A 19,047-nucleotide genomic window follows, 5' to 3' on the forward strand; every position below is an offset into this window, starting at 1 on the left:
TAATTCTTCCACCACGTTGCGACGTATTTGCAAAGTGACGCATCTAGGCATATGCGTGACCTTGTGAAGCCCTGTGCCACATTAAACCTGCATCAGGGTGGGCGTTCCCATGCAACAAAGCCTCATTGGAGTGGCGCAGTGAAATCCATCAGATTTCACTGCAATAATTGTAGGATGGCACTTCGTCAGTACCTTACGGCTGCCTCATGGCAGGCGTAAGGGTGACACAGTGCCACAGGGATAGGCTGGCCCCATGCATTGCTAGAGTTGTGTAATGCTTGTGACACAACTGCAACAATGTGTGACTTTAGCGCTGACAGATACATCAGGATTCCAGACGTATCTGTCATTAATTGCGACATGGAGTGCCATACATTGAATACAGCGCATCAATTGTGTCACAAAAAGGGCATAGTGAAAAGTGGTGCAACGCTGTTTTGTAACAGCGATGCAACACTTTTCGTGAATGAGGCCCAGGAATGCTCCGTATCTTACTGGTGGTGCACATTCCGGCCTTGTAGTTTTGTCGCAGGGCAGTGCAGCAACATTCCCTGCAGCGCTGCCCAGCACCAAAACCTTCTGAAATGAGGCCCCAAGTGTTTGCACCATTTTTAAGACCAGCTATTTTCAGGTCTTAAAAATCTGCCTCTGACTGCAGTTAGGGGCAGTTTTTTTGGTTTTGCACCATACAAGGAATTCCTTGTAAATATCGCAAAGTGGGGTTAGCGGCAGATTTTTGCACAGGAACGTCCACCTTGCATCTCATTTCTGTAACAGAAGTGGCGATCTTAAAAATTCACGTTTTCACCCAAAAACTGCCGCTGACTGAAGCTAGCAGCAACTTATAAATAAGGAGATAAAAAAAGGCTGCCGCAATGTCCAAAAATGTACGCTACAGCGGCCGTAACTCCTTGTGCATATGCCCCTTAGTGGCTTGTCAGGGCTTTAACCGTCATTTCTGGGAATACTTTTAGATGTGGCTGAAGAGTCCCAGCTCATCCAGGGAACCTGGGAGGGGGGGGCGGTTTGGAGGGACTATTGAGGCAAAGCCCTCTCAGGCTCAGCCCAATAATGGTCGTTGCTCGCCTGATAGGCACTCAAATAGTGCTTTAAAAGTAATCACGCGCGGTAAACTTAATCTTCGACCGAGTTACGACTCTTAAAGTTGGCCTTGAATAGAGAGAGGGGGTTTAAAATGAAAATTCAGTAAGGTGCATAGTCCCACGCTTCCCAACAAGCATTTTTCGAAGTCTCCAAAGTGTTCTGCGAAGTAATATTGGAGCGTAACCCACTCTACGCTTTAATCGCAAAAAGCAATTTCTACAGACTAATAAAATCACGTTGGGGCAAATACGATCATTTTGCAAACACTAACACATCTATACAAGAATTGAAATGAGAACATGTTAAACAAGTGTTACATACGTCACCCGTGCCACATGACGCTTATCACGCGCAGGTGTCATAACACATTGTATAATTTCCTTGGAAGACTAAATCACTCCGTCTCCGTACTATAACCTCTGATTACCGAAGGAACTTTTCACGGCCTCATTTTGTTTTAGCTTACCCAATCCATCCGTAAATGCCCAAAGAGGGCGTGGAGGACGCACAACAGCTCTATCAATGCCCACTCCCCCAAAATACCCCTTTGCCCTCACTGTCATGGCTGCCTCAGTCGGTCACGTCACGTGCTCTGTGTCAGCTGAGACCGGCTCACGTGACTAAGTCAGAGCAAGGAGGAGTGCGATGTGCCAAAGTTGTCAGGTAAGAGGGAAAATCTCAGTCGTTTTTTTAATTTTTGCATAGTTCTGCTTAGGTCAGAGCAACCGAAGCGCTTAATAACGAAGCATACACAACATCTGAAAACGCCAGCGCTGTTGCTTCACTGAGCATTTGAGGGATCATATCAAGAGTAGTGTAACCCATGCTTTCCTAATACTGTGAAGTTAAAAGCATTGCAGAAGCCTTGTCTGAACTGCAGTCTAATGTACAACATTGTGTGACAGAGAAGTAGATTTACTTTCCCTATTAATTCGCATTGACGTGGAGGAAGTTTTAAGTGGGAAATTGCACAAATAAAGCTTTGTTTGCTTCAAATCGCTAGTCCTTCACTTAGATGGGTAATGTCGCCACATATGTCAACGAAAACTTTACCAGATGAGGCCTTTAATGTTCCGGTCGTATGAATCATTAAATGAAGCAGTTGATTTTGTGAGTTGTTTCCTGCTTTATTTATTTGTACTAAAGTTCTAAATGTTAATGGATCGTAGTAGGCAGTCCTGCCAAGTACCACGCATCATTCCGTCCATCATTTGTTTGCGTAGCAAGTACACCGCATCAGGCGTTAGACTAACGCATTTCAGTGTGGTGCTCCGCGTCACCACGCAGAAATGCATTGTCAGGCATAATGCATAGTCTGAGGGGCAGATTTACAAGAACTGACGTATCTCTGTATATTTAGCAGAGATGGCAGTTAATTTGCGTCACGCAAAAAAACCCTTGCGCCACCATGGATGCGTCGCATTTGCAATGCGGCACACCGTGGCGCAAGGATAGACAGATGGTTGACACATCTGTTGGCGTAAAGGCAATGCATTGCTGTAGTCGTGTCGCAAGCACGACGCAACTCCAATGCTTTGGAATCCCTGCTTCAAGCAGGCGTAAGGCTTTGTTGCAGTGGTGCCGTAGAAGTGACGCAGTGAAATCGTGTAGATTTCACTGCGTCACTTTTACAAGGTTTTCTTACGTTGGAACGCCCACCCTGCATACATTATACCTGACGCAGGTATAATGTAGCGCAGGGATTTACAACGTGACGCATCTTCCTAGGTGCGTCACGTAAATGTGTCGCAACGTGGCGCATTGTTTACCTTGACGCAACGGTGGCGTAAAAGTGTTGCAAGGGGCTTGTAAATCTGCCCCCGAGTATGTCTATGGCACATGGCAGCGCGCACCTTTGGCCTGTTCGGGCTGATCCCACTGGCTTGGGGCGCTCCCAGCAGCTGAGCAGGCTCACAGTGCTGCTACAATGTATCTTTGCAGGGCTCTGTCTGAGTCAGACAGCTTGACGCCATGGCTCGGTCAGGTAGTGCCCAGTAGCTACTGCAGAAACAGACAGGGCTTGCCCCGGTCAGCTTGTGTGACACAACTTAGCCTTTGCGCTGCGGGGGATGTAACATTACGTCCTGCTGCCAGGGTGTGGGGAGTTAAAATTTGTGAGGAAGGAGGAGGAGGCTGGCTGCTCAGTGGTTTGCGAGTGCCGCCGGCCGTGGCACAGTTTGTGCTCGCACCTACTGCCCGGCTGGGCTGCCTGCACTGTGGGGCTAATTACTATGGCTGCTGCCCGCCAGCAAATTATTTCTGGGCCGGCCAAGGGAGAGTGCTGCAGCCAGTGACGGGTCATCACCATCACGGAGTCACTGACCATAGTAGAGGACAGCTGGCCGACAGGCCATAGCCTGGATCGAATAAGGGGGATTAATTACCTTGCCCGCTGGGGGTCACTGGCGGCCAGCTTGAGCTGCCTTGCAGTTTGTAAATTGCACTGAGTCATCGACATGCCAGTCACACTGCCTGGCTCAGGCTTAAGATCATAAGAACAGAACCGTGAGTAGTATAACCACCAGACACTTCAGTTGTCAGTCACAGTCCGTATATAGTAACACAATCAAATTAAATTTAATGGGGAGTGGAGTAGGCAATCCGAAGGTATTTCTTTGGAAGTGCCACGACCGCCTATTGAGGAACTTAAGCAGTCAGCCATACCACAGACCCCATGAAGGTAAACTTAGAACATGAGTTTGGTGGGCGACACAGCGAGCTGGGCATCACTGCGCACTACAAAGATCCTTTTCACATAAGTACGCAGATCAGGTATTGGGTTCCAGCAGGGCTGGCTTATCCATTCATCCTTCTGAGGTTAATAATGTGAGCCCCATTGAGTTGGACAAGAAAGCACTGGAATACCCGGATTCCTGAAATGAACTTTTCAGCTCTTATGAACAATTATTCTACAAAATGTCAGTCTGTAGCTGATAAACACACATATATGGCTATATGTTTACTTGTTTCATTGCTGGAGTTCATAAGAGGTGACATACATTAAACTGCTTAAAATAAATGGTGCAAGTAATTACATGCAACATACTGAGGCGTTTGTTTTCAGTGGAGTTTACAGATGTGTGTATTCTACATGCCTTGGGCCTCTCACATCTCTGCTACTGGGCTGGGGGAGGGTCATACAGTCACTCTCGTCACAGAGAGAGGCCCTGGGAGTCCTGAGATGGTCATGCTCTCCAGATGATTTTGCTAGCAGGGAGAGGGAGCGAGCACCACATTGGCTGGAAATCTGTGGTTTATTTTTTTTGTCGCACTGCCTGGCCAGCAACACTAGGCACCAGTGTGTTGTTGTGGCCTCACTCATCCTATTGGGGCCGGGTCCCAGACCCACGTGGGAGAGGCCCTGGAGTGATGCTAAGCAGCGTCAATAATTACAAGGGAGGAGGTTGAACCAGGTGGCCTAGTCCGAGCCGGCCCACAGCAACACTGATGGTGAGCCCAGGTTCAATGTTTTCCTTAGTCAGTGAGTTGGGGCCTCAGACACATCCTGTTTGGGCCGGGTTGACAGGTTACAAGGTGTAGGCGAGTAGGATCTGCACTTATGTTGCCCCCACTTTTTTTCTGATGTTAACACTGGTTTCTAGCTATAGTCTGGCTGGCACCCTGCTAATCAAGGCCCCAGCCTCTCTGTTCTCTCTAAACAACTTGGAGTGCATATTAGATGCACTAGTGATTGGATACTGTGGTACCATTATGAGCCCCTAGTATATGGTACCTTAGGTACCAAGGGTATAGGTACTTCACAGGCCTACCAGGGACTGAAGCATGTATTATGCCACCCTTGGGAAGCAGACTAAATCTTACACCACAGGCCTGCTACTGCAGCCTGGGTGAGGTAGTGTTAGCACTCCTCACTGAGATATAGGTTCCCTATATCTCACCTTACACACACATATAAACCTATCGGTCACCCCTAAGGCAGGCCCTATCAATCCTGAGGGCAGGGTACTTGGTTTACATGTGAGTGGGTGCCTCTGCCTGAGTAGGGCCGCTCTGCAGCTCTCAGAGTCTATTCTCTGTGGCTGTTTGTGGATGCGGTTAAATCATATACTCTTAAGTGCATTATAACCTCGCGGTAAATGCTAACTCTGGGATGGCTGCATCAAAACATGTCGTGTTTGGTGTCAAATGCTTTGGAATCATACCCCCACACCAGTAACTGGTGTGGGAGTATGATCCCACCCTTCTAGAGGGGTAGACATGTACATACTGTGGAAACACGGTAGAATCCTGAAAGAGCCCTGGCATCACAAAATGGATGCCACCAGCACAGACACTGGGCTGACCTCCTGCTGCTGACCGAAAATCACAGTGGAGGAGGCCCAACAATAGGCATCCTGTCACAGGGAGGTGTCACCACCTTCCAGACAGGATGTAGTGTATTGGGGCTGGGTGGGTGCACTCCTAGAGTGCTTTGAAGTCCTGCACTGGGGGAGCAGTAGGTTCCTCTGTGCATATGCCAGCTCAAACCGGTTCAGGGGCTACCTGCCCCTGCTCTGGCGCAAAACTGGACAAAGGGAAGTGGGTGTAACCACCCACTCCCCTGACCCTCCCATAGGAGTGGTCATAGAGTTAGTCCCTCCCTTTCCTTTAGTATAAGTTAGCAAACTAGATATCCTTGGACGACGCTCTGAAGAAGAATCCTGGACCTTCGACGTTCCACTACCTCTGGAAGACTGAAGAATCTCCCTTGGAGTCAAGGATTGACTCCCCTGCTTGGCAGGCACCAAAACGTTGAATCAACGGTCGCAAACTTTCCCGCTCCCGCCGGAGTCCGAAGTCCCTGCAGCCCCGGAAGTGGATTTCCTGACCTCTCGACGGCCATCGTGAGTCCCCAGCAGAGCTGAGGCGAGTGGACCCCACGAGTGACGAGGAACAGCAATACCTGGGTACCGTGCACTATTTTTTAATGCAATCCCTTCACGACGTTCTACGAACTTGTGCATTGGACCACGTGTGGTCCAAGCCTCCAGCAGGATTTCCACAGAAGATCAGAGGCCAACCTCGTCCCGAGTGACCGTGGGCTCCTGTGAAGTGAATCCTCCCGAGGCGTCTTCGCGATCCCTTGCCCGTTGGCTTGTGGGTCCTCTGAAGACTTTTCTACAGAACCAAAGGGCTCCCCTGGTTGCTCCAGGCCTGCCCTGACTTACTCTTGCTGGGTGAGTCTCTCAGACCTTGCTGGTCTGCACCGCTGACTTTCTTCACTTTCCACAAGACTTGCTGTTGCCAAGGCTTGTTGGCTCCAATCCGGTTGCCGACACCTCAGTAAGCTGCAGACTTCGTGGGACACGCCGAATCCAGCTCCTGGTTGTCGTCGACGCCTCCTGGACCTCGTGGCTGGAGAGTCAAGACACCCGTGATCACCTGAAATCACCCGATGACTGTGGGCATCCATCTTCCTGGGCCCGGGTCACTGGCAAGTGACTTTGAACACTGTCTCCTCTGCTTTCAGGTCTTCCTCCTTCTGAATCCAGCCTTGGATTCCACGGGACACTTCTTCTGTCTTCACAAGCAGTAAGTCTTCTTTGGCTCCCATTGAAAACGACGCCGCAACCCGACACCAAAAGACACCTATGCACCCGGCTTCCCTGGGTGAGGTAACTCGTGCACTCTGGTGCTCCTGTATGTGTTGGCTCTAGAACTACTTACCCTGTAAGTGACTTGCTTGTAGACTCTCCCGAAGTATCCTAAAACTTTAAAATTCCAACCGCGACTTGCTCCATTGAAGTCTATTGGGATCCGCGGCTGTGTTCTCACACTGCATGCGTCTCCCGTGGGTCCTTTACTTACCTGCCTTGGGTGGATTAGTGAGGCCCCAGCACTTCTGAAGGCTCTAGGCCTTCTCGCTTCTCAAGTCGATTTTCTTATACCTCCTTTTTAGTATATGGTCTGGTACGCCCCTAGGGCCCCAGCCATTTAAGTGCATAATTTGTTGTGAAACATTGATTCATGCATATGTTCCTGACTTCTAATCTCATAATGAGATTAGTAGAGTGTGTCTAGAAATAAATACATATATATTTTATATATATACCCGTGTGGTGTCCTTTCATTTGGTAATTCAAGAGATTATAAGGTAAAACAAGCTGCTTTACATTCCTCAGAGACTTAGCCTGAAGGCTGCTCTCCACAGCTACCACTAGGATAGCTTTCTTAAAAAGGTTGTCTTAAACCTATCTACCATAAGAGTCGAATTGGACTGGTGCAAGGTGGCCACTTTAACTAGTGACCACCATATGCCAGGCCAACTTCTCACACAAGGGCATTAGGTTAGTGTCCTTCCATTTCTGGTGCTTTGCAGCTGTTTTAAGATCTTCTTGGAGTGTCTTGTTGCTCAAATCGATGTAATTTCTGATATTTAAATGTTTCCCACCTCTTCATTGCTTAATTTTGCTTATGAGAAAGTGTCACTCATAGTCGTTGAAATGTCACTCATAATCACACAGAAATTATGAAAATGTCACACATGGCTGTCTGAAACTTTGGCAGCTATGATTAGGAAACAACTGGTATGCAAGGTCACTCCTGCCCAGTGCTTTAAGTGTTTCTTTTATTGTATTGCTGAGTGGGAGCGATCATACTAGAACTGAAACCTGTGGCCAGGGGCGCAACTTAACCCAAACTTCTGCAAGGGGGGGGAGCTGTAGGGGATTTGGAGGACAAAGACTCCCAGCTCCCAGCCTGCATTGGTGGCAGCTGTTACAACATCCTTTTTTGGAGCTCTCCTCCTCATATCCACTTCCTCCATGAATTCCTTCACTACCACTCTCCAACAATGCACCTCATCTCTCCATAGGGTTTTTTTGACGTGCATTTACTTTTTTTTATTGTGCTACTCATAGTTCACTCATTCTTATTTCTGTGATCTGCATGGTACACATTCTTTGCAGCAGGCTCATTAACCCTCAGTGCTACTCTATGATGAGCCAAAATTTCAACTAGACAAAATTCTGAACTTTCACTAGTAGGAACATTTATCACCAGAGTTATCTTGACATTTTATTGCTGCCTGAAAACTGCCTGATGCACAAAAAAGTTCATGTGCTTTTAAACCAAAAATTACATGTAAACATAGCGCCCCCCACCAAAGTCAACTCAAGGTGCAACTGCACCAGTTGCCAAGCCCTAAAGCCAGTTCTGCTCCCAGCAACGGGGCAGGACAAGCATTTACAGAAATGGGGTCAGAGCTAGCCTCATACCCATTATTTGAGGAAAAAGATCCATGTAAGTGGTGGGGTGTGATACTTCTCCCAAATTTAAGCAAGCAAAAAAAGTTAACAGATTTCTTGTAGATGATTAAATGGAGAGTAGACTTCTCCTCTGAGAATTTTTTGAAACATTTGGGATCAAATTTTCTAAGATGCTGAAGACCCTTATGGACATTCTTGAAATATTTCAGTACTTTCATAGTGCACCAGGGAAGCCTGGCCGTTCCTAGGAGTAGATCTAATTTTTAGGTCTCGGCTGTAAGACTGTGCGCATGCGCTGTCTCGAACCGAGACATGGTGTAGCTACATCAGGGGCTTCTGCCCACTCATAGGTTTGCCATTTGATGCAACAATCATTGCTCTATTTTGCGGTCTCCCCATTTGCCGAAGGCATGCATAAGTCATGCTGTAGGAGAGTAGGGTCTGCAATCCTATGATCACCCAGATTTTTTGCTTTTACTTCATTGGTTTACGACTTTCCCTGGCTGTGGGCCTGCCAATCAGACCCACAGCCTAGCTGTTCTCTCTCGAAATTAACACACATGTACATTAGGTGCATCCACTAATTGGAACTGGGCCGCCTTGTCAGTCCCTGTCTCAGCATACCACAGGTATCCAGGGCATCGGTGTACCCAGGGCCTACCAGGGGCTGCAGCATGTATTATGCCACCCCTGGATGGCCGCCCAAATCTGACACAACTGGCTGCACGACAGCTGGGGCAACGTGGTGTAATCACCCATTGCTGTAGGTGTAGTATTCCTACACCTAACCCTAAAATGGACACATGGCTTCCTATCAGTCACTCCTATGGCAGGCCTTATCAATCCTGAAGGCAGAGTGCAGGGAATCATGTGGGACGGTGCTCTGGCGCGAGCTGAGCCCGTCGACGGCTTGCGGAACCAAGTCCTAATAGCCGTTCCATGGTGACGCGGGCCAACTACTTTAAAATGCATTATAATCCTTGCGGTTATTTGCTAACTTTGGCATCGCATCACCTACACATGTCGAGTAAGGTGTCATACGAATTGGAATACGAACCCCTCGCCAGTCCTGGCGACGGGGTTAGCATTCCCCCCTTTTAGAGGGGCACGACATGGAAGTAACCTTGAACCCCGGTTAAAGTTGACTCAAGCCTCAGCATCACAAAATGGATGCTGCCACCAGACACAAGTCTGACCTCCTGCTGCTGGGAGACCTTCCAGCGAGGGGAGCTTGGACAAAGGGATTCCTGTCGAGGGCGGTGTTAGCACCATCCCAGACAGGGTTTGTGTATCCCAGGTAGGCAGGGCTGAAAGGAAGGTGATTGCAAGTGGCACCCCGGTGCCCACTGTGCATAGCCCGGCTCAAACCAGTTTCGGGGGCAACCCTGCCCCTGAGCCGGGGCGAAGCCGGACAAAGGATAGGGGTGTCACCACCCCCCTCCTGGCCCCACCCATAGGTAGGACCTAGTCACGGGCCAGCCCCTTTTCTTAGAATAAAGGTAGGAGCGAGCCCCCTTCCCAAATTGGATAATTCTGAATCTTGAACTACTTTCCACGAAAGGAACTCTTGACTATTTCTGAAGACTCTCCCTTGTGGCTAAGGAGTAGCCACCCTGCACCAGCAGGCACCACCTAAGCGCTTGCGGTTTGCTGTAAGTCTCTCCTACGGATCAAGACTGCCCAGCTCGACGAGACCCGAGTTCCCTGCCCTCTCTGACCTTTTACCTACATCATCAGCCCAGCTGAGAGTCGTAGGTGTGACGAGACCTGCGGGACCGGCCATCTTCAGAACCTGCACGACGCTTATCTAGCACGCCCACCGAGGGACCCTCGAGTGAGTGCACCTAGGGTTTGAGAAGCCCTAACCCTGAGCAGCTCCAGCACCGAAGTCTGCCTCCCCAGCATCCACGAGATCTGCGTGGGGGCCCTTCCGCTCCTTGCTGTTCACCGCGTTGTCCGACCACTTGCCGAACCGGCTTGTGGCCCTCTTCACGACGCACCACGATTGTTTCATCACTAGTCTGGTTGCTCCAGACTGGCTCTTGCTCCCCTTCAACAGAGGAGTACCACGGACCCTCCTGGTCCACTCCAGACGCCATCTTGACTCCCCCGCGTGGGTTGCCACTGCCAAGATCCGCTGCCCCACTCCTGGGCCCAGCCCCATCGACAGCAGACACCTGCGTGGGACAGCTCGCCCTCCATCCTGGTCGCCGCCGCGCCTCCTGGTCCGAGGAACAGCCGAGTCCGACGTCATCCACTCACCTGGTCGAGGTGACTTCAGCCGGTACCCTCCTGGTGCCCACACGATCGCTGGCTAGCGGTTGAGAACTGAGTCCCCTCTGCTTTCAGGTTTCCTTCATCCCCGATCCAGGCTTGGATCTCGCTGAACATAGTCACTGGTCGCCTGCCAGCAACTCTTCTTTCAGGCTCCTGAGACTACAACGAGGACTCCTGACATCTTGCCGAACCTCCCGCAGCCGCAGCCTCTGGGCTAGGTAACTCGAGCATTTCGGTGCTCCATCGCAGGTTCGCTCTACAAGTGTCCAGTTCCTTTTTCGTTTAGTCCCACTGATCGGATCACTCCGGAATCAGTAACTCCAGACTCTAACCATTTGCAGTTCACTGGTAGTGTAGATGGTTTCTCGTGCCCCTCGGGCATTTGTGTAAATTGTGCAACTTGAAGTATTTTCGTAAGAGTTTTGTAGTGTGCTTAGCTCCCTGACTCATAAAGAGCCAGGGTAGTCTTGTTATAAATAAATATCCTTTATTTTCATAACAACTTGTGTGGTGTCCTTTCACGTGGTGTTCAAGGGGTAACTGTGGTGGTAAAACAGCTGGCTTAACACGCCCTCTAGAGTTTAGCCTAAGACTGCTCGTGTCCACGCTACTAGGATAGCTGGTCTATAAGGTTGACTTACAACCAATCATCAATAAGGGTCGTTTGGAATGATACACAGTGATCACTAGAATAGTGAGCACTACATATCAGGCCAACTTCTCACATTGGTGAGCAGCGGTTGGGATTTGAGCTTGCTGTTGTTTTACCACACACGTATCCTAAGAATATCGAAGTGAAAGATCACATAAGTACCCAGGTACATATAACTTAACTTAGAATACTCCGAGTTCTACTGAACCGGCTGTTGTAGTGTAACAGGGCTTAGCACACCCTGACTACAACTCTTAGCAAGGGATCAGTAGGTAAACACATAGTGTAGGTAGGTGTATCACTTACACCTCACTAGAAAAGCATGTCGGTCCACGGAGAGTCTGCGGAGACTCCCTTAGTGGTCAGTGACCCTCCACAGGTCGTGTCACGATATGCAGCTCTTAGCTTCAAGGAGACGAGACAACTGTGTGCCTCCAGGAAGCTAAACCAGGGTTCTAACCCTACCATCGCAATTCTGAATGGTCTCTTAGAGGCGTACGATGCTAGGAGGTCCTCTAACACAGGTCCCCCCGATGCTGATGGGAACATGCCTCCCTTAGAGGGAACCCTCGGTGACCCAGACCTCGACCTCCACACAGAGGAGGAGGACGAGGAGGAGTTATCAGAAGACGAGGCAAACAAAGGTCCAGTGGTAGTCAGCAGGCTTACAAGGACCAACTTAAGCAGGCATGAGAATGGAACTGGGGGAGCCCCGAGCCCACGCTCAAGCAGGCCTAACCTTGGGAACGGACGAGCTAGGTCTCTCTCCAGAGGCTCTGGCAGATCGGTTCATACACATGTCTCTCAGGCATCTTCTCAGAGAGGAATGGCGTCCCCTCAGAGAAGGGAGCATGAAGCGAAGATGAGGGAGGTCAATCTGAGGATCGAGCGGGAAGAACTTGCCCTCGCCAAAGAAAGACTTGCCCTGGCCCGAGAGCAGAAATTAAGTGGGTTAGATCCCACTGGTGGCAGCATTCTCAATAGAGAGAAAGACAGGGGTATAGACACTAGACACCTGAGTAAAATAGTGCCCCCCTTTAAACAAGGGGACGACATCCACAAGTGGATAACTGCTTTGGAGAGGGCCTGCACTGTCCAGTGCGTCCCCCCAAGTCAGTGGGCAGCTATACTGTGGCTCTCCTTTGAAGGTAAAGGGCGAGACAAGCTCCTCACTACTAGAGCTGAGGATGCAAACAACTACCAAGTCCTGAAGACCACACTGATTGATGGGTTTGGCTTAACCACGGAACAGTACAGGTTGCTGTTCAGGGACACCCAGAAAATTCAGTCTCAGGACTGGACTGACTTTGTCGATTGTGCCACTAAGGCTTTGGAAGGCTGGTTGCTGGGTAGCAAGGTTACTGATTACACAGGATTGTACAATCTTATCATGCGAGAACAGATTTTAAACAACTGTCAGAACCAATTGTTGCATCAGCACCTTGTTGACTCGGATCTGACCTCTCCCCAAGAATTGGGAAAGAAGGCAGACAGATGGGTCAGAACGAGGGTCAGGCAGAACCAGAACCAGAACCAGGGTGGTCAGAAGAAAGCAGACCAAAAGGGTAGTAACAAGAACGAACAAAATGACCAGAAGTCTTCGACAGGTCCCCAACAAACCAAAGAGGGTGGGGGTCAGGCTTCACAGAAGAAGAAGACTCAAGAAGGCCAGTCAAAAAGGTGGTGCCAATACTGTAAAAGTAAGACTCACTGGTTTAGTGAGTGCACCAAGAAAGGAGGGCAAACTCCTGCCACTGCAGCCCCTAAGGCACCTGCACCCCCTAGTACAGTCAGCAGTGGTAGTGCGATTCCCAAGGCATTAGTTGGGTTAACCTTGGGAACCGAGGGGAGTGACGACTTAGTCAGCACGCTCACTCAGGCCGTCCTTGTCTGTACAGGGGATATGGATATGTCCCCTGATGCCAGTCCCAATACTTTGGGCAAATACAGACAGACACCTTTGATCAATGGAAAAGTGGCTCAGGCCTACAGGGACACTTGTGCCAGTGTCACCATGGTGACGCCTAACTTTGTGCACCCTGGACAGATCATGCTAGGTACTGATTACCTAGTGACCAATGCCAGCAACGTCACTACCAATCACAGTATGGCAGTTGTTGATTTCTCCTGGGGAGGGGTAAGTGGCCCGAAAAAGGTTGTGGTTAGTTCAGACCTCCCCGTAGAATGTCTGTTGGGCAATGATTTGGAAACGTCACAATGGTCAGAAGTGGAGCAGAGGACTCACATGGAAATGTTAGGCTTGCCAACACATGTCCTTGCTGTGACCAGGTCACAGGCCAAAAGATGCCCCACTGAACAGGTACTGGATCCTGGAAGAACGGACCAGACACCTTCCAAGAAGAGGAGCAGTAAGGGTAAGGCTTCGCCTTCCCCCTTGCCCCAGGTCGTGGATCAAGTCTCTGAGGAGGCTGACCTTAAAGAACTGAGGGAAACTGAGCCGAAAGACAGCAGGCTGCTGCTGAGGCTGCAGGGAACGCCACAGGTACCCACAAAGTGTACTGGGACGATGGACTCCTGTACTCCGAGGCAAGAGACCCCAAACCTGGCGCGACCAGGAGGCTGGTCATCACCTTGTCTCTGAGAGGTTTCCTTCTTACCTTGGCCCACGAGATTCCCCTTGCAGGTCACTTAGGCCAGAATAAGACTTGGGACAGAATTGTTCCACACTTTCACTGGCCTCACATGTCCGAAGATACGAAGGAGTTTTGCCGCTCCTGTGTCACTTGCCAAGCCAGTGGTAAGTCAGGTGGCACGACAAAGGCCCCCCTCATACCACTACCGGTGGTGGGGGTACCCTTTGAACGAGTGGGGATCGACATTGTCGGACCAATGGAACCCCAGACAGCATCAGGGCACAAGTTTATACTGGTGGTGGTGGACCACGCCACCAGGTATCCTGAAGCTATTCCCCTTAGGACCACTACAGCACCTGTGGTGGCACGGGCCCTACTTGGAGTGTTCTCCAGAGTGGGCTTCCCTAAGGAGGTCGTCTCAGACAGAGGTGCAAACTTTATGTCGGGATATCTGACTGCAATGTGGAAGGAGTGTGGTGTCAACTACAAGTTCACGACACCCTATCACCCACAATGCAATGGGCTTGTTGAGAGATTCAACAGGACCCTAAAAGGGATGATTCACGGACTTCCTGAAAAGCTTCGGCGGAGATGGGATGTCCTGATACCCTGCCTCTTGTTCGCCTACAGAGAGGTCCCGCAGAAGGGGGTTGGCTACAGCCCTTTTGAGCTTCTGTTCGGACATCCTGTAAGGGGACCCCTTTGTTTGGTAAAGGAAGGATGGGAGAGACCTCTCAGAAAGCCGGCATCAAACGTTGTGGACTATGTGCTCGGTCTCCGCTCGCGGATGGCGGAGTACATGGAAAAGGCATCTAAAAACCTTGAGGCGAGCCAAGAATTACAAAAAGCTTGGCACGACCAAAAGGCTGTCCTGACTGTGTACCAGCCTGGACAGAAGGTGTGGGTGCTGGAGCCAGTGGCCCCAGCAGCACTCAAAGACAAATGGTCAGGGCCCCACACGATCATTGAGCAAAAGGGAGAGGTCACCTACCTGGTAGACCTGGGAACTCCTCGGAGCCCCCACAGGGTGCTCCATGTAAACAGGCTCAAGGCATATGTCGACAGGGAGGGCATGGGCTTGCTCATGGCCACAGATGAGGGACAGGAGGAGGAGAGTGACCCTCTCCCGGACCTGCTCTCTCAGAACCCTGACGATGGGTCCGTAGATGGTGTTGTCTTTTGTGGCAGCCTCTCTGGACATCAACAAAAGGATTGTAAACAGGTTCTTCAATCCTTTCGACATATGTTCTTTCTGACGCCCAGTCAGACCAATTGGTGTACCCATGAGGTCGACACTGGGGACAGTCTGCCCGTAAAGAGTAAAATCTATCGGCAACCTGATCATGTCAGAGACTGCATCAAGACAGAGGTGCAGAAAATGTTGGAGCTGGGAGTCATTGAACCCTCGGACAGCCCCTGGGCTAGTCCCGTAGTTCTCGTGCCGAAACCTCACACCCAGTGCGGTAAGAAAGAGATGAGGTTTTGCGTGGACTACAGAGGTCTCAATGCAGTCACTAAGACTGACGCCCACCCGATACCAAGAGCAGACGAACTTATCGACCGGTTGGCTTCGGCCAGCTAATTAAGTACGTTTGACCTGACAGCTGGGTATTGGCAAATCAGGTTAGCTGAGGAGGCCAAGCCCAAAACCGCATTTTCTACCCCGGGTGGGCATTATCAGTTCGTGGTAATGCCCTTTGGTTTGAAAAATGCACCTGCCACCTTCCAAGGCTGGTGAATCGAGTTCTCACTGGGTTGGACGACTTCTGTGCGGCGTATCTGGACGATATCGCTGTCTTTAGCTCCACCTGGGAGGATCACCTGGTCCACCTGAGGAAAGTGTTAGAGGCCCTGCAAAAGGCAGGCCTCACTATCAAGGCCACTAAGTGCCAGATAGGGCAGACACAGGTTGTATACCTGGGCCACCTTGTAGGTGGAGGCCAGGTTCAGCCATTGGAGAGCAAAATACAGGCCATCCAGGACTGGGCTCCTCCAACCACCCAGACTCAGGTTCGAGCTTTCTTGGGCCTGACTGGTTATTACCGGAAATTTGTCAGAAATTATGGATCCATTGTGACCCCGCTAAACGACCTGACAAGTAAAAAAATGCCAAAAAAAGTTCAGTGGACAGCAAGCTGTCAGAAGGCATTCGATGACCTAAAGCAGGCCATGTGCACAGCACCTATCCTAAAGAGTCCAGACTACTCCAAACCATTCATTGTCCAAACAGACGCTTCGGAGCTGGGTGTGGGAGCTGTTCTATCTCAACTGAATTTTGATGGTCATGACCAGCCCATAGCTTTTATTAGCAGGAGGCTGACCCCCAGAGAGAAGAATTGGTCAGCTATCGAGAGGGAGGCCTTTGCTGTGGTTTGGGCCCTGAAGAAGTTGAGGCCATACTTGTTTGGCACTCACTTCAAGATTCAGACCGACCATAAGCCCCTCTTGTGGCTAAATCAAATGAAGGGTGAAAACCCCAAACTACTTAGGTGGTCCATTTCCCTACAGGGGATGGACCTCACAGTGGAGCATAGACCTGGCACTGATCATGGCAATGCAGATGGGCTCTCCAGGTATTTCCACTTAGAGCAAGAAGACTCACCTGGTCAAGGTTAGCTTATTGTCCCAAAGTTTGGGGGGGGGGTCATGTAGGAGAGTAGGGTCTGCAATCCTATGATCACCCAGATTTTTTGCTTTTACTTCATTGGTTTACGACTTTCCCTGGCTGTGGGCCTGCCAATCAGACCCACAGCCTAGCTGTTCTCTCTCGAAATTAACACACATGTACATTAGGTGCATCCACTAATTGGAACTGGGCCGCCTTGTCAGTCCCTGTCTCAGCATACCACAGGTATCCAGGGCATCGGTGTACCCAGGGCCTACCAGGGGCTGCAGCATGTATTATGCCACCCCTGGATGGCCGCCCAAATCTGACACAACTGGCTGCACGACAGCTGGGGCAACGTGGTGTAATCACCCGTTGCTGTAGGTGTAGTATTCCTACACCTAACCCTAAAATGGACACATGGCTTCCTATCAGTCACTCCTATGGCAGGCCTTATCAATCTTGAAGGCAGAGTGCAGGGAGCCATGTGGGACGGTGCTCTGGCGCGAGCTGAGCCCGTCGACGGCTTGCGGAACCAAGTCCTAATAGCCGTTCCATGGTGACGCGGGCCAACTACTTTAAAATGCATTATAATCCTTGCGGTTATTTGCTAACTTTGGCATCGCATCACCTACACATGTCGAGTAAGGTGTCATACGAATTGGAATACGAACCCCTCGCCAGTCCTGGCGACGGGGTTAGCATTCCCCCCTTTTAGAGGGGCACGACATGGAAGTAACCTTGAACCCCGGTTAAAGTTGACTCAAGCCTCAGCATCACAAAATGGATGCTGCCACCAGAGACAAGTCCGACCTCCTGCTGCTGGGAGACCTTCCAGCGAGAGGAGCTTGGACAAAGGGTTTCCTGTCGAGGGCGGTGTTAGCACCATCCCAGACAGGGTTTGTGTATCCCAGGTAGGCAGGGCTGAAAGGAAGGTGATTGCAAGTGGCACCCCGGTGCTCACTGTGCATAGCCCGGCTCAAACCAGTTTCGGGGGCAACACTGCCCCTGAGCCGGGGCGAAGCCGGACAAAGGATAGGGGTGTCACCACCCCCCTCCTGGCCCCACCCATAGGTAGGACCTAGTCACGGGCCAGCCCCTTTTCTTAGAATAAAGGTAGGAGCGAGCCCCCTTCCCAAATTGGATAATTCTGAATCTTGAACTACTTTCCACGAAAGGAACTCTTGACTATTTCTGAAGACTCTCCCTTGTGGCTAAGGAGTAGCCACCCTGCACCAGCAGGCACCACCTAAGCGCTTGCGGTTTGCTGTAAGTCTCTCCTACGGATCAAGACTGCCCAGCTCGACGAGACCCGAGTTCCCTGCCCTCTCTGACCTTTTACCTACATCATCAGCCCAGCTGAGAGTCGTAGGTGTGACGAGACCTGCGGGACCGGCCATCTTCAGAACCTGCACGACGCTTATCTAGCACGCCCACCGAGGGACCCTCGAGTGAGTGCACCTAGGGTTTGAGAAGCCCTAACCCTGAGCAGCTCCAGCACCGAAGTCTGCCTCCCCAGCATCCACGAGATCTGCGTGGGGGCCCTTCCGCTCCTTGCTGTTCACCGCGTTGTCCGACCATTTGCCGAACCGGCTTGTGGCCCTCTTCACGACGCACCACGATTGTTTCATCACTAGTCTGGTTGCTCCAGACTGGCTCTTGCTCCCCTTCAACAGAGGAGTACCACGGACCCTCCTGGTCCACTCCAGACGCCATCTTGACTCCCCCGCGTGGGTTGCCACTGCCAAGATCCGCTGCCCCACTCCTGGGCCCAGCCCCATCGACAGCAGACACCTGCGTGGGACAGCTCGCCCTCCATCCTGGTCGCCGCCGCGCCTCCTGGTCCGAGGAACAGCCGAGTCCGACGTCATCCACTCACCTGGTCGAGGTGACTTCAGCCGGTACCCTCCTGGTGCCCACACGATCGCTGGCTAGCGGTTGAGAACTGAGTCCCCTCTGCTTTCAGGTTTCCTTCATCCCCGATCCAGGCTTGGATCTCGCTGAACATCGTCACTGGTCGCCTGCCAGCAACTCTTCTTTCAGGCTCCTGAGACTACAACGAGGACTCCCGACATCTTGCCGAACCTCCCGCAGCCGCAGCCTCTGGGCTAGGTAACTCGAGCATTTCGGTGCTCCATCGCAGGTTCGCTCTACAAGTGTCCAGTTCCTTTTTCGTTTAGTCCCACTGATCGGATCACTCCGGAATCAGTAACTCCAGACTCTAACCATTTGCAGTTCACTGGTAGTGTAGATGGTTTCTCGTGCCCCTCGGGCATTTGTGTAAATTGTGCAACTTGGAGTATTTTCGTAAGAGTTTTGTAGTGTGCTTAGCTCCCTGACTCATAAAGAGCCAGGGTAGTCTTGTTATAAATAAATATCCTTTATTTTCATAACAACTTGTGTGGTGTCCTTTCACGTGGTGTTCAAGGGGTAACTGTGGTGGTAAAACAGCTGGCTTAACACGCCCTCTAGAGTTTAGCCTAAGACTGCTCGTGTCCACGCTACTAGGATAGCTGGTCTATAAGGTTGACTTACAACCAATCATCAATAAGGGTCGTTTGGAATGATACACAGTGATCACTAGAATAGTGAGCACTACATATCAGG

General features: G+C 50.7%; 1 protein-coding gene across 2 annotated transcripts in view; it reads left to right on the plus strand.

Moving 5' to 3' along the window:
* Nucleotides 1-1,518: 1,518 nt before the first annotated feature.
* Nucleotides 1,519-19,047, plus strand: part of AMDHD2 (amidohydrolase domain containing 2) — a 300,831-nt gene continuing 283,302 nt past the window's right edge. The window contains exon 1 of one of the 2 annotated variants that reach the window (XM_085632173.1): nucleotides 1,519-1,767. The gene's annotated coding sequence lies outside the window, so the exon portion shown is untranslated. The remainder of the gene's footprint in view (nucleotides 1,768-19,047) is intronic. The other variant, XM_085632174.1, reaches the window with a different exon arrangement.

Source organism: Triturus cristatus, chromosome 10, assembly GCF_964204655.1.
Source record: "Triturus cristatus chromosome 10, aTriCri1.1, whole genome shotgun sequence".
NCBI lineage: Eukaryota > Metazoa > Chordata > Amphibia > Caudata > Salamandridae > Triturus > Triturus cristatus.